The sequence below is a fragment of the Globicephala melas genome, chromosome 1, assembly GCF_963455315.2.
Source record: "Globicephala melas chromosome 1, mGloMel1.2, whole genome shotgun sequence".
Taxonomy (NCBI): Eukaryota; Metazoa; Chordata; class Mammalia; order Artiodactyla; family Delphinidae; genus Globicephala; species Globicephala melas.
This window is the reverse complement of record NC_083314.1, coordinates 81444215-81460273: the sequence shown is the minus strand read 5'-3', so window position 1 is coordinate 81460273 and position 16059 is coordinate 81444215. Positions and strand designations below refer to the sequence as shown.

Here is a 16059-nt window from a genome sequence, read left to right as displayed (position 1 = left end):
AACATCCTCCAGGAGCTAATAATTTAGTACAGAGTAAGACATGGACACAGATAACTATAATACAAAGAACAATTTAATAAATGCTTTAAAAAGAGTCAGGCAAAACCCTGTGGGAGGTTCACATCTAGTCAGAAAGAGCAGAGGAAGCATCGCGAAGATGGTATCATTTGACTCCAGGGATTGAACAGTCTAAGGCATCTCACAGATGTAATTGGAGGAAGCATCCGTTCAGACCCAGGAAACAGCATAAATAAAAGCAAGCCATGTGCTGAGAAAAGTAAATAGACCAGTTTAGCCAAAGCATAGGATGAATGTAGGCACGTATGGAGAGAACAGTAGCTTAGGATACATGGCAAAGGATCTTAGACACTGGGCTAGAGAATTATAATCGAGTTTCTAGGGCAGTGGAGAGCCATTGAAAGTTCTTGAGCAAGAAAAGTGACATAAGCAGTCCTTTACTTTTGGAAGATTTATCTGGCAGTAGTATGTGGGGTGGAAGCGTCAGTCAAGAGTCTGGAAGACCAGTTAGAGAGCTACTAGAGTAATGGTGAGAAGTGGTGAGGACTTGAATTAGGATGACGGCACTGGGAATGCGCCGGTGGGGTTGAACTTCAGAAACACAAGAGGCCGACTTGATAGGATTTGGCAACAGATTAAATGGGGGTGGGGAGAGACTCACGCATGACAGATAACTGGCAAAATGATGATGCTCTTAAGAGAAACTGGATGCATGCACTTATGTACTTACATTTATGTGTTTGGGAGAGGGGATGGCAGGATTAGGAATAATCTTTTTAAAAGGCAAATCAGATCCCATTGCTTCCCTGCTTAATCATCTCCAAATGGCCTTCCACTGCATTTAGAATGAAATGCTAACTCCTTACCATGGCCTAGTGTAAGCTCTACATGATCTGGCCCCGGTTCGCTCTAACCTCATCTCTTGGCACCCCCTCCTGTACTTCAGCTTTAGCCTCACTGGCCTTCTTTCAGTCCCTGAAATGCGCCAACTTTATTCCTGCCTCAGGGCCTTTGCATTTGCTGTACCCTATGCCCAGAACACTCTGCCCTCACATAACTGGCCCTTCTTGTCAGTCAGGTCTCAGCTTAGATGTTATCTCCTCACGGTTCGTGTCCCGGTCCATCCCACATGCCGCGGATCAACTAAGCCTGTGCACCACAACTACTGTGCCTGTGCTCTAGAGCCCACGAGCCACAACTGCTGAGCCCACGTGCCGCAACTACTGAAGCCCGCTTGCCTAGAGTCCTTGCTCCGCAACAAGAGTAGCCCCCACTTGTGGCAACTAGAGAGAGCCCGTGTGCAGCAACGAAGACGCAGTGCAGCCAAAAATAAATAAATAAATAAAATAAATTTATCAAAAAAAAAAAAGTGAAAGCAAGTAGTGTTCCTGCATAATGAAACCTAAATCCGTTCTTGTCCTACGACCTCCACCCCCACCCCAATCTCAAGAATCAATCTCTTCCTTCTCCTAATGCAGAGATCCCCTTATTTACTTTGAGGGTGGCATTGCTAGTGACCCAGCAGGTCTGACTGCCTTTCTGCTCAACTGCTGGCTATCTATTTCAAATTTTATATTTCATTTCAGCTCTAATAATCTCGCACTTTCAAATTGCACGCATACTGCTCTGTAACTCACTTGTGCACACGAACACTGGTAAACCCCATTCACTCTCCTTGATAAAGCCTACTGTCTCCTTTCTTTTGGAAGGCCTTGTGTATCAAGCTTTTGATATGCTAATGATCCCACTGACCTCTGTAGCTAATGCCTTATCTTTTCAGACTTCCAAGGGACCCACTCATCCCAAGAAAGTTCGAGTCACGTTACTTCTCCCAATAGGGCTCTGTTTTAAGTGCTTTAGGGCAAAAATGTGGCCAAATTATCTCATAAAAGGTGAGTTCCACAGCCTTTAGAGGCTTTATAACCTAACAGAACAAATTCTTCCTAACAAATACCCTGTTGACCATTCAACCTAGAATGCTGGACTTCATGAAATCACAAAATTTCAGAGTTGCAAGGAATCACATTTGGTCCAGCCTCTCACTGAATGCTTAAAACCCTTCTCTTATTAAATTTCATACCTGGGCAATGTTGAACCAGAAAGCTTGTTGGGGAAAAAAGGCAAAAACAAGCCAGTCTCTGTCATTTTACTTGGTTCCAAACAGAACAAAAATTAATAGTTTGTGATTTCTATACACCTATCTGAGTGGGAATCTTTTACTCTTTTTTTTTTTTTTTGCGGTATGCGGACCTCTCACTGTTGTGGCCTCTCCTGTTGCAGAGCACAGGCTCTGGACCTGCAGGCTCAGCGGCCACGGCTCATGGGCCTAGCCGCTCTGCGGCATGTGGGATCTTCCCGGACCGGGGCACGAACCCATGTCCCCTGCATCGGCAGGCGGACCCTCAACCACTGTGCCACCAGGGAAGCCCTTTTTTTTCTTTTTTTCAAATATAGAAAGGGATCAGATGAAATGGGAGGGCAAATTCAAGAGGACTTTTAGCAGACTTCTTTTACTTGCTTCCCTCTTTCCCACAGTCTTTCTAAAAGACATAGTAAGTGAAATAATTAGACTTGAGGACATCTTTGAAGAAAGACTACCTTCTATATAGGCCCAGAGCAGAAGTTGTCCAAGAGAAGGTGCATTTCTTTATGTGTATCATTGTATACATGCTTACATTTTTCCCACGGCTTTTTTATACGTGTGTCCCGTTTCCCATCATTCTGGTTCATTCATTCATTTATTCAGTCATTCCCTGAGTACCTACCACTGTTCCAGGTGCTAGGGATCCCTAGGAATCATGGATAAATCGTCTTCCCTTAAGGGAGCGTACTGTGTAGTGATGAATAAACAGTCCAATATAAAGTGGCAAAAAATGATAAACAGAATCCTGGAGAAGGGAAGGTGACCACCAGGCAGCCGGGGGAAGCAGGGGAAGAAGAAAACTCTTACAGTGAGCTTTACAGGTCTAGAGGAGCCTTCTGGGTAAACAAATGGGGAAGGGAGGCAAGTGGAGGAAGGGCATCCACTAAGGGGGAACAGAATGTGTGAGGTCATAAAGCCACTCGAGAACCAAGCCTTCTTAGTAAATATTTTCTTAAAAAGGATTCTTTTTGGGGAGAGTAGACGGAAATGAGCAAGGGGCCAGGAGAGAAAGGATCTGTCCCACCACAAGGACTTTGAAATTTATCCTGTAAGATCATTCTGACAGCACTTTGGACCAGGGCAAGACTAGAGCCAGAGATATTAAATAGCCGACTCTCACAGTGAAACTGGGGGGGAAGGGGTGAAGGTCATTGGCAGTGAGAGTGAGGAGGAAGGGGTGTATTTAAAACATTTTGGAGGTAGAATCTGAAAGACAACATGGTAGTGAGACAGTAGATCCTGGGATGACTCTGGACTCCGGTTTAGGTACCTGGGTATTAAAGGTGCCATTTTCTGAATTTAAAGAAAAGAATAGGGATTAAAAAAGGAAGATCAGCCACAGGAGAAGATTACTTCTGTTTATGCTGAATCTGAAGACTATGGGACATCCTGATGTCCTAATGCAGCCTGTGGCTGGGAAAAGTCCGGCTAAAGCTCAGTTAGTTTCAACAGACAAACGTTGATTATATACTTTCTATATGTCACCTATTGTGTTCAGAGGATGTCTGGGATAGAGATATTGGTTTGAGAACCATCTGTTTGTAAGTGGCAATTGAAGCTATGGGATATCACCCAGGAGTAGCATGTTGAATGAAAAGAGAAGTCTTGAGATGGAAGTCTGGGGATCCCTGATACTTCATGAAAAGTAGAAGAGGGCTTCCCTGGTGGCGCAGTGGTTGAGAGTCTGCCTGCCGATGCAGGGGACGCGGGTTCGTGCCCCAGTCCGGGAAGATCCCACATACCGCGGAGCGGCTGGGGCCGTGAGCCATGGCCACTGAGCCTGCGCATCTGGAGCCTGTGCTCCGCAACGGGAGAGGCCACAACAGTGAGAGGCCCGCGTACTGCAAAGAAAAAAAGAAAAAAAAAAAAAAAACAAAAGTAGAAGAAAGCTGGGAAAAAATGGGAAGTGAGAGAATTAGAAAGGTGGCATCACAGAAGCTACAGGGAGACAACTGCAAGAGGCCTTGAGGAGTCAATAGTGTGAATCTTGCAAAGTCAGGCAGGAGATAGGGTGGAAAGTGCCTTCTGCAGTTGACAGTTTGAAGCCATTTGTGACCTACATGAAAGCAATGGGGTAGATGGGAACTTTGCATTATCTTCTTAGGGGCAGGGATCATGTTTTCAAATTCTTATATATTTATGCTCTACGTTTGCCTCTTTTCCTCATCTTATCCCTTTGCACCCCCCTCCCCAAATACAACATTATTTTCTGATTTCTCTCCTGAATTCCAGACACATTTACAACCACCCATGGACACCACGAGCAAAACAAAATGCATGCACTTTCATCTAAAAAGCCAGAATCTCTTCCTGTATTCCCTTTCCTACTTAAATAATCCCGCCTTTCATCTGGTCCCCTAAGCTAGAACTCTTGGGCTCATTGAATTCTTTGTCTCCCTCACCTTTTACTTTTAGTCATGAGAATCCACTGACTGTACCTTAAAAATATATCCAAATTCAGCATTTTCTTTCTCCATCTAGCACTGTGTACATAGTTCTTCTAGAACTTATTTCATTTCATCATAATGTTGTGTATGTTCGTGTTTCTTCCTCTAAATCCTGGGATCCTTGAGAATAAGGTTGTCCACGTATTTAATCTTATAACTCTGCCCCTAGTGTAGTATCAGGCACCCGGTAGATGCTCAACACGTGTTTGTTGAATGAATGAATGGCAAGACTTTTCATATTTGACATTTGCTTTACTGTCCAGAAGCTTATGGAACCCTTCCTCTGCCTGTGGTCTGCCCTTTCTCGTCTCTGATCTGCCTGCCAACCTCCCTCTTCACTTTAGCTCCAATTGTGTGACACGTGACCTTTGCCTGAAGATGATTGGATGCATTAAACCAACCAGTTAAAATTTGCCCCTCTTCACCCCTCCAACAGAGGAAAACATTTCTCAGATAAGAAGAAGGATAGATAATCTAGTCTTCAGGGGTATAGAGGTATGAGTAATGATCCCTTCATTTCAGGGATTCTGTCTTCCCAAAGTTACCCTATTTTGTGGCTCAGAATAGAAACCCAATAAGTGCCAGGTGGATAAATGAATAAAGAGCAAAAGCTTGAATGCAGAGAAATGTCAATCAGACCCCCAGCCTCAAAGAAGGACCACTTTCTTTCTACCAGGGAAGACTAACTTCAAGGACTTTTTAGGAAGACCCATTTTAAAGTTAGGCCTCATGGTGAGGTTCTTACTAGGGAGATTCTAGCCCTTCAGCCCTCCAGATGTGTGATCATATTCTTTTAACAGATACTTGAAGCAAGAGTGGATCATATTTTCAGGGACAGTCATAGTCGTTACAGGGGAATGGATGGACGTACATAGTCCTAAAGATACCAGCCCCATTTGGGGCTTTTCCTGGCTAAATGGGGTGAAAGAATAGACAAGACACGGTCTCACTGACACCTCTACCTCAGGCGACTTCCCGGTACCTCTGTCATTTGTAGGAACCAGTCTTGGGTTGCTCGGAGGCCCATATTCACTGGGCCGTCTCTCTGACGCCTTTAAATGGGAGGCCTTGTTTTTTGGCAACTTCATTGATTTTTTTTTTTTCCCTTCTGTAGCAACAAATGTAAAACACTTTTGTTTTTCTTTTGCCTCAGATGAGGAAAGCTGGTACGTTTTCTCAGGCAAATATCCCAACATGCTGTCTTCAGAGGGGCATAGTTCTATGGACCTGGGCACATCATGTAACCTTTCTGATCCACAGTTTTCTTTCTTTTTTTTTTTTTTAATAAATTTATTTTATTTATTTATTTTTGGCAGCATTGGGGCTTTGTTGCTGTGCACAGACTTTCTCTAGTTGCGGCAAGCAGGGGCTACTCTTCGTTGCGGTGCCCGGGCTTCTCATTGTGGTGGCTTCTCTTGTTGCAAAGTACGGGCTCCAGGCACGCGGGCTTCAGTAGTTGTGGCATGTGGGCTCAGTAGCTGTGGCTCACGGGCTCTAGAGCGCGGGCTCAGTAGTTGTGGCTCACGGGCTTAGTTGCACCGTGGCATGTGGGATCTTCCCAGACCAGGGCTCAAACCCCTGTCCCCTGCATTGACAGGCAGATTCTTAACCACTGCACCACCAGGGAAGCCCCACAGTTTTCTTATCTGTCACATGAAGGGGTTGGCTGACTTACCCAAATTCTCCCTTAGACCTGCTATGCTGTGATTTGGGGATTCAGAATATTTCCCTCACCACCCTAGCCACAGAGGCCCTGGCTCTCTGTCTGGCATGCCCTAGATAGCACCGGAAGCTGAGTTATCTCAGCTGTATTAAACAAAAATGATACATTGAAACTGTATTCACACAAAAGACAAAATGAGAATCAGGAGAATGGCATGATGATTCCTCTTATAAAAGGTTTCTTCGCTTTACCCAAATATTTATTTATTCATTAATATATTCATTTTTCATCCTCAAATTAATCACCTATTATGTCTTAAAGCCTGTGCTAATTTTTGCTCCCTTTCAGGATTCCTTAAAATTGTGCTCTTCTAATATGTCACACTGGGGTTCCCTGTGACCAAGGGCCTTTCTCTAAGTCCTTCACTTGCTAGGGTAGCCCATGCTCTTAGGAATGGTAAGGAACCAATCCTTGTGACCGGTAGAAAATAAGGAAGGACTCCTTAGCTCCCATAGGTCTTCAGCCATATAGATCCATCTCCAGCAAAGTAAGAGATGGAGGCCAAGAAGGCCTTGTGTGTGTCATCTGCTGCTTGGGTGTAAATCTCTGGAAACATCCTGCCAGATGAGCAGCCAAACCAATCTCTGGCAAAGACAGACTCACACTTGGTCTCAGGGAACCTGCCTGCGCATCTCCCATCCACCAGCCATACACCATGGGGCCCACCCAGGCGTCCCTGAGGACACAGTGGGTCACAGACATTCCCAAGCAGGTACCATTACAATTAGAGACAATTAATTAGTGGGCAAGAGGTAATAACTCACTGTTATGTGACATTTGCAGTGTGCGGTCAGTGGTAGCATTCATTACCCCTTTTGGTCCTTATAACTCTGAGGTGGGGAGGATTGCTTTTATTACCCCCATTTTACACAGGAAGAAAGTTAAGCTACCCAGTCTGAGACTTGAGTTTTCTGCTCCCAACTCCATTGTTTCTTCCTTCTCTTTGTGCTTTCTGACCAGCCATAACTAAGGCTCTCACCTTGCAAGTGAGGAACCAACTTGACATTGCCCCTGGGTAGTCTATTTCAGACAGAGGCAAGGGTAGTTAAGTGTTTTTCAATCTCCAAAGAGTTAGCTGCAGACAGAGACCCACTTTTCCGTCAAAGCCAAGCTCCTGGGTTGGGAAATGCTCAGTGTTCTGGGCATTCAGGCAGGGTCTACCCACCAGCGCCTCCGCAGGGTGATGTTGAGGTCCTTGGATTCTTCCTCAACAGGTGAGAAAGCATCCTCTTCCCTCATCCCATGTCATTTTCCTCCACAGAGAGACCCTGGAGTGAGGGAATCAGACCCAGGGACTGCCTTCACCACAGGATGTGGCCGTGGGCAGCCCTGCAGACATAGGAGTCAAAGAACAGCCCAGGCTATTTAAGGTTACCTCCTGAGGAGATGCCAGAATCGTGCACCAAAGGGGAGAAAAGATGCACCTTCCCAGAGCTCCATACGTCTGAAAAGGTGTAGAAGCTTCTTTGGTTTTGCCCCAAAGTCCTGCACTGGAACCCAGTGCTCCACATACATTTATTGAACATCTACTATATGCTAGGCTCTGTTCTGGGTACTGGAGATGAAACACGATACAAAACAATTCTGTCCTCCTGGAGTTTACATTCTAGTGGGGTAAAGACTGGAGGCAGGCTTTTGCTGCAAAGGCCCCTAAGAGTCAGGTGGCCGATGTATTTCCATTCTAGGCGCTTCTGGCAACAACAGAAATCACTTCCAAGATAGGCTGCAGGAAATTCTTGATCTGAACTGACCATAGGTGACCAGCCAGCCTTTGCATTTTGATTGCCTTAACACTTCTCTAGAAGAAAAGGTACATGGTTTGAAGGTTTCAATTCTCTCTATTATTTAAGAACAGAGGTTTGGGCTTTATTTATGGGTTTTGTTTTCCCCAGTAGAACAATCCAGCAAAGAATTTCTGTCTGTGTATAAGTACTCAATATTTATGCAGTCTCTAATTAGACTCTGAGGATAAAAGAGAACCAGAGTCCATGGTTTTACATGAATTTTTTTCTGAGGGAAAAAAACAAAAGCCCCAGTGGTAGAGCCCAAAGAAGATAGCATAAGTGAGGATTTTCCACAAGATGGAAGTTAGTTTCATAGTTGTGAAAAGAGTTAAGATATGTAATTCTGATAGGGGCAGACATTTGTCAAAGCACAGGAACTCTAAGGCAGGTAGTCTAATAATGAAGTTCGTCAGGTGTTTGTGTTGGGGAAGGAGCATCTTATTTTCCCTAGAATGCCGCATATATTAGGCACACAATAAAGACTTCATAATTGATTAGTATTGCTGGCTAAGAATACGGTTGAGAGGTTCACCCCATAGGACAGAACCACAGATTCTCAGAGAAGCCTTTTCTAGTTGCTTCAGTTACAAATGGGAAAGAAAAAAAAGGCAATTCAGTATAACAGTGATTAAGAGGGGCAGGCTCTGGAGTGAGACACAGGTTCAATTCCTGACCTTGTCATATAACAACAGTGACAGATTGTTTTTGTTTTTGAAAATTACTTATTTAGGTCTCAGATTCCTCATCTCTAAAATGAGGAGTGCTGCTATAAAGGTTAAGTCAAAAAATTCACGTGAAACAGTCAATCCTGGCCCTGGCTCAGTACATGCAGCAAAGTGTCGTTATTTTCCAGGAAGGAGAAGTGACTTGCTCAAGTCACACAGCTAGTTAGAGATAAACCTGAAAATAACTAGGTTTCCTAACTCCCTGTCATGTGCTTTTTCCATCACCACTGCCCCATGCCAGAAAAGAGTAGCAAGACAGGTAACATGAGGACTTAGATCAGAAGTGAGTATTATGGTGCCTTAAAGAAAAAGGAAGTTCTGTTGCTTATTGAGGGCTACCACGTGCCAAGTACCATCCTGCATTCCGTATGTGTTACCTTATTAATCCTCACAGAAATGCTGCATGGCATTATCATTAGCCCTACACTAGAGCTGTCAAACTGAGACTTAGGTAGAATAAATAATTTACCCAAACCCATGTCATACTGTATGCTCTGAAGACTGCGGTAAGACTGTTGATTGTACATGAAATGTACGTGGAAAGCAAAAGGGACTATGAACAAGGCTGTGAGTAGTCCCCCTTTACTACTGTCACTGATCTCAGTGGCTGCCCCTTCATGGGGAGAAGACTGTCCTCTGTGGAAGGACACAGCATGCTCTGAGAGGACAGCGTTTTTACAGTATTTGTTTCACTGTGTAGGAGAATCTGCATAGACAAATGAAGAACCTGCTGCCATCTGGGACCAGAATTCCAGAGGAGTAAACTATCTGCACACCTTGGTGGCACGGGATGGTGTTTCATTTCCAGTGTGAAATGCCAAATAGTCCAGGAATGATAAAATCACCCTGGTTTTTCTTATGAACTCCTAGAAGTCATCTTTGTTGGTATAAATGAGATCATTTAGCCTAATTAGTTCCAAGCTTAATTAGCAGTAATTATCCCAACATGGGAGTAATATCCGAGCAGGAAGTGCCGAGTCCTCGATTAGACAGATCTCTAATTGGTGTTACAATATTGTAATTAAAGCGTGTTTGTACGCCTCTGCCGCGGCACGCCATTTGTTTCATGTCTGATTAAACAGGGAGACCCAGCAGCCTTTTAGGGGGCCAGGACTTCAGATCTGACTCATATAACACGTTAGCCCTGTGACAAAGAAGATTTGGGGCCCTGCCTCCATGGTCACGGTGAGTGTGCTGCCCTGAGCCTGAGGGCGTTCCTGCTGAGAGGATGTGTACTTGGCCTGCTTATCCCTTCCCCTCCTGTGTAGCACGTGCAGGAGAACATAAGTATTCGGCTGAAGGTTCATTTTGTAAGTTTTACACTTTTGAGCACAGCCTCATATATAAACTGGAGAAGGCTGTACAAAATGAACAAATAATAATAGCTGTCGTTTATTGAGCATTTACTATGTGCCAGTTGCTGCACCAAACGCTTTAGATATCAAAACGCATTAAATCTTCAGAGAAAACCTCTGAGATAGCAGTCATAATCCCTGTTTTACAGACAAGGACCTGAAAATGAGGGAGTTGCTTCACCTGATAACTCCAGGTCATCCTTCAGGTCTTACCTTGAACATCACTCCTCCAAAAGGCCAACTCTGACCCCTAGACTAGGTTAGCTCCTTGTCACGTTCCCTCACAAACTTTATTATAATTTAATTGTCCATCTTCCCCACCAAATGATAAACTCATTTCTCCTTTGTTCTCTGCTCTATGCCCAGTGCCCAGCACCCAGCGAAGTGCCTTCACTGTAGCAGGTATTTAACAAATAAGAGCTAAATGAATTGTCAAAGACACCCAACTAATAACTTGGGTGACTCAGATGTAGCTCTGTGTGGTCCTGTAGTCTGTGTGTTTTCCATTGCATCATGCTTCCTTTTTTTATTTTTTAAAATTCCAAGGTTAAGTCTCTAGGTGGTACAAGTACAACACTGGAGGGGAGGGATAGGGGATTTTCTTTCCTCTCATTTTAAAGTGCTGTATTACAATTTTGCAGTCCCTTAACCATTCACCATATTTATCTATTCAATGCTTCAACCTTATCTTACAATTTAGAGATTTTTGCCCATAGTCAAATAATTGGTAATTGAATCTAATAAGCCCAAGAGAATTGGAGTAAACCAGATAAAATTTATGTGCGTTTATATACCACTGGATTCTGCAAAGTTTTAAAAATGTAACTAGCACTCTCAGAATCTGTATTTCATTGATTCCTGACTAGAGTTTTGGCACACTCCGAGAATGTCCAGTTGTTTTGAATAGTGACACACAATTCTTGGGATGTTTTTCTTCAAGTTAACTTTGCTGGATGTTTAAAAGGAAATGTGGCACAAGAAACATTGTGGAGGAATAAGAGGCAAGCTAGATCAGAATGGAGCCAATGCCTTTAAAACTTTGGAAATCAACTGCTAGTTAATCTTGGTCACAGCTGCAACATATTTTGGGATTAAGAAGCTCGACAAGAATATTTGTTTATTCATTAAAAAATTTTAAACATATTTTTTAAATGAATAGATGATACTTATCCAAAGTATAAAATTCACAAAAAGATAAAAATGAAAAGGCCCCCTTCCACCTTGTCCCATCCCCCAGCCACTTCAGAGATAACCAGTTTTCCATGTTTTTCTGAAGATAGTTGATGAATATGCAAATATATACATTTTAAAAGGTATTATTTCTTTTTTTTTTAATTTATTCACTTATTTATTTTTGGCTGCGTTGGGCCTTTGTTGCTGAGTGCAGGCGTTTCTCTAGTTGCGGCGAGTGGGGGCTACTCTTCATTGCGGTGCGCGGGCTTCTCATTGCAGTGGTTTCTCTTGTTGCATAGCACGGGCTCTAGGCACGCGGGCTTCAGTAGTTGTGGCACATGGGCTCAGTAGTTGTCGCTCACGGGCTCTAGAGCGCCGGCTCAGTAGTTGTAGCGCACGGGCTTAGTTGCTCCGCGGCATGTGGGATCTTCCCGGACCAGGGCTCGAACCCATGTCCCCTGCATTGGCAGGCAGATTCTTAACTACTGCACCACCAGGGAAGTCCTTAAAAGGTATTATTTCTTGATAAAACACCATAGTACACACTGAATCATAAAAGTGAATTAGCTCACTTCCTAGTCAAGGCAAAAACAGGAAGTGAGAGGGAGGAATTCAATATATAGAAACCAAAAGCACAAAGCTCTGTAAGTCTATATTCTTAGAAATTATTACTAAACATCACGGTTATTGAAATTTGAAATATGGTCCTAATGAATGAGAAATGCTGCGTGACTTAGAACAATAATGACATCGTCAAGTGTGAGTCCTGCATCGGCCTGGGTGTTCTGTTCTAACTCTTAGGATGATGTTTCTATACGGCTGTTTATTCCATATCAGCATAATGAGGCAGATGCCATGGGTTCCAGTCACTTAACGTTAGCAACTTAACTTACTGCTGGTCTCTGTCTCTAGAGGAGTTAGGTGAGAAAATGAGTATGAATTCATGCAAATCTGTTACCATCGAAAGAGAAATGTCTATATAAAGGACATCATCATTATATATTATTTTGCGTGGACAGGGCTTGATGCATATCTTGGATGACTTATTTTAGTGCAAGAATAACCCACAAATCTTCTGGCAGTTATTACACTAATACTGGGGAATTTTTTTTTGTTTTGGCTTTTGAATAATGAGAAATATCTAACCATGATATTCAAATAATTGGATTTGCATTTATACAAGTAACAGATAAACAGGGTTAAAATTGCTGCTGTATGAGTATCTTATGATGCCAAAGGAGTGCCCTGGCCAAGGTCATCATCAGTTTACTTTAGTTTATATTTAGAATTTATTGAGCCCTGCGCATGTTAGGCTTTGCAGAAAATCTGATGCCCTGGGAACTGATACTCTTATGTTATTTATCATCTCATTCTGTTTATGAAGGACTTGCCTGTAGTCCCTCTAGCATTTCTTTTCATCCAGGGCTCACCTTGGGTGGAGACAGACTCTGACGCTTCTCTTATGACTGTGGAAGTCTCTCATGACTCTGAGTAGAGTGTGATTCCCTTCTGAAACGTGCCTCTGGCAAACAAGAGGACCAATGCAGTGGAATGTTCTGGAAGCATCATCAAGGACCACAGTAACCTTTTGTTTTTATCTTAAATAGTCTGTTCCATTAGGCCTATAAATGCTCTTGTATTTTGTGTCCCAATTTTTGGCTTAGAAAATATTAGCACTAGAGTTAGAACAAAGTGGCTCTAGTTTTGGGCCCAACCCTTTCTCGCTTTCCTTAGAGAAAAGGTAAGTTTTTGCTTTGTTTCTCTGGACCTTAATCTTTCCATCTGTAATGAGACATTGGACCAAATGATCTCTAAGTCCTCTTGTCTTTAGCATTTTACTAGTATGAGCTTTGGAGCGGTGCTTCCAAAGTTTTCTACCTATTGTCTCATTGTGGGTTTTTAAAAAAATGTCTCCATGATATCAATCTCTGAATGAATCTGGCTACGATCATGTGATGAATCAAGACATTATGTCTATAAGGACGAACTCCAAAATTTTTGAAATCTAAGCTAATTAATTGTTTCCGTTTTACCCAGCTTAAATTTAGAAAAATTTGCCTCTCTGTAAAACCTTAATACAATCTGAATTCTCCCTCTCACTGTATATTTCCTCATGGTTCCTGGCCAGCTTTTCTTTGCCATCACAATATTTCCAAGAATCTGCTTTTTCCTCCTGCTGTCTTATAACTGTCTATGTAACTTACCTCAGTCATTCCCCTTTTGCCATTAATAAATTTAGTTAGTACTGCTGTCTTTTCGGGCACACACTGTGTGATATTCATCTTTTTGGGCTTCTTCCTCTATATGCCAAGTGCTTGGTACACATTAGGCACTCAGAAAATTGTTGTTGAATTAAACTGAATTTCTGACAATTCCCACCAAACACATCCTTCAGAACTTCCTCCAAAGAAACCTTTCTGGACTAACTCAACTCAGACTTTGCATTTCTTTAATTTGTCTTCCACAGTACTTCTGTACACATGGTTTGTATCATATTAACTTGTGTAGTTATTTGTTCTAGCTGTTCCTTTTGAAGTATCAAAAGTGAACCATAAGGGAATGGTACCCAGACTTGGAGTTAGGAAACATTGGTTCTATCTCTGCTAATTTACTGGTTGAGTGACCAAGGACAGTCAATCAGCCTCCCTAGGTTTCAATGTTATTGTTGTTTAATCTAAAAGATGGAGGGAGGGAAAAGTTGAGAATGGATCAAATGATTCTAGGCTTAGAACTCTGATATTTGGCATACTGGTTCCCTAACAAAATTACAGACTTCTCAAAGGCAAAGAATTTCCTTTTCCTACACTATGGAATAGATATACTGTCTGACATTGATGGTGCTTAATAAATTCTTCCCTAGAAAATGACTTATTCTACGTCTTCTGGCAAGAAAGTTAAACGCGAGTGTGCCCCTCTCATATCACAGCCCGTGACCTGAAAGGGCTCTCAGATCCGCTCTGGGAATTGCTATTCTGGACTCAGGACATCGGCAGCTAAGACCAGCACACGGTATTAGTCATGAAGTTAAGGGGTACACCTAACAGCTTTGCCTTTTTAAGTAAATATGTTTATGGTTTGTGCTGCTTTCCTCAGTAAGATCATTTCCTTACAAGTAATGAGAGCTGTGTGTGATATGGTTGAAATCCCGTCCCTCGGCTGAGATGGAGAACTCACGTGATGCTGAGCGGGGCCCATTATCCCACCGGCACTCACAGGAATGCTCAGTCTGGCAAATATTAACTCAGGAGCTACAGCAGCAGTTAGGAGACAGCCGTCCGCCCACCTTCCTGAACCTACCACTTCTGGGGTATTTTTTGATTTTCCTTTACTTGGCTTGAACATTGTGCTTATTTCCCCTTTCATTCATTCTTTCCTCCTTAAAAAAAAAAAAAGCAAAAACAAAACAAGACGTTCTATTTCCTCGATTTGTCCCCAACTGAAAGCCCTGATGTCCTCATTCATTTCAGAGCAAGGCTTTTCCTCTTTTGCCTGAGTGATGTACAGTACATGTATTCACCCTCTCTGCCTCCAAGCCACAGGCCCGGGCTTTGGAAGAACTCTGGAGTCTTCCAGAGGTCTCTGGGAACAGACCGGCTCTGGATAGAATAGATGGGTTGTGAGAGCAGCTCAAAACCATTTCTGTGTGCTGAAGAAGCTTTCTTTGGAGGGAGAGAAGCATATGCTGTTTTTCCATATGGCAGGGAAGGGAATGACATATTAGGTGGCAGAAAGCTAACACACATCTGAATGTATGTAAAGAAAAGACATAACTAACAGGGAGGAGTTGTGGTTTAGGTTAAAACCACAAAGGAAGTGAAGGACGTTACCACCTTCCTCTTTGTGGGTAGAAGATTCTCCTTTGGCTCATCTCATGGGCTCTGTGAGACTGAGTCTTCCTACAGGAATATGTTTATTGCTTCTACCCTTCTAGAAAAGCACCATGCACCGTAGTTTGTGGTCTTAAAGAGTTTAGACTTGCTTTTTAAGGCATGAACCTGCCATAACGTTCTCCCATTTCCAAACTTCTCCCAAACATGCTTCCCTTATCTTAAATAGAAAAGAATTAAAGCTCTCTGGGAAATGAGGGGAAGGAAAAGCCTTTTCCCAGGTTACCTTAGCAATTTCCCTACTTTACTTTAACTCTCCTTTGTTTTCCTAGAAGAAACCTTCTGATTAAGCTTTGACTTAGCAAAGGAAATTGGTAGTAGTTGTGTTCTCCTAATAGCAACCATTCATTGAGCACTTACAATGTGCTGGGTATTTTCCTTCTATTGTTTCTGAACTTCCAAAAGTTTTGAGAAGTAGGTTTTATTATCCCCATTTTTATAGGTGAGAAAACTGAGGCTAAGAAAAATCAACTCATACTATGATCTTGAACCTTGAACTCAGGTGTGTTTGATGGTAACACTTGAGCTTTACCCTGCCTTTCCTTAAAATCTGGCTTTAGAAACATTTCAGCCACCAATGCCACAAACTTAGAAGATTCGAAACCAGGTTCTGCTCCTTATTACCTAGATGACCCTGGACAAATTATTTGATTCCTCTAGGCCTTATCTGGTAGGTCTTCACTGGTATGACAATTGCGTAGATAATGTTGGGTAAAGTCCTCCTTACTGGCTTCTTGTTAGAACTAAATGAAGCAACCAACATAAAGGGGTAGAATATCAAGTAGCAAACAGTAACCTCCCCAA

The 16059-nt window shown here is 42.7% G+C and overlaps 1 protein-coding gene across 4 annotated transcripts in view; it reads left to right on the top strand.

Moving 5' to 3' along the window:
• The window catches only part of LOC132597444 (uncharacterized), a 65913-nt gene that overhangs the window by 19155 nt on the left and 30699 nt on the right, over positions 1-16059 (top strand). Inside the window, exon 1 of one of the 4 annotated variants that reach the window (XM_060300395.1) lies at positions 12928-12948. The exons of the other annotated variants lie outside the window; for them this stretch is intronic. The gene's annotated coding sequence lies outside the window, so the exon portion shown is untranslated. Of the gene's footprint in view, positions 1-12927; positions 12949-16059 lie in introns of those variants that run through there. 4 annotated transcript variants of the gene reach the window in all.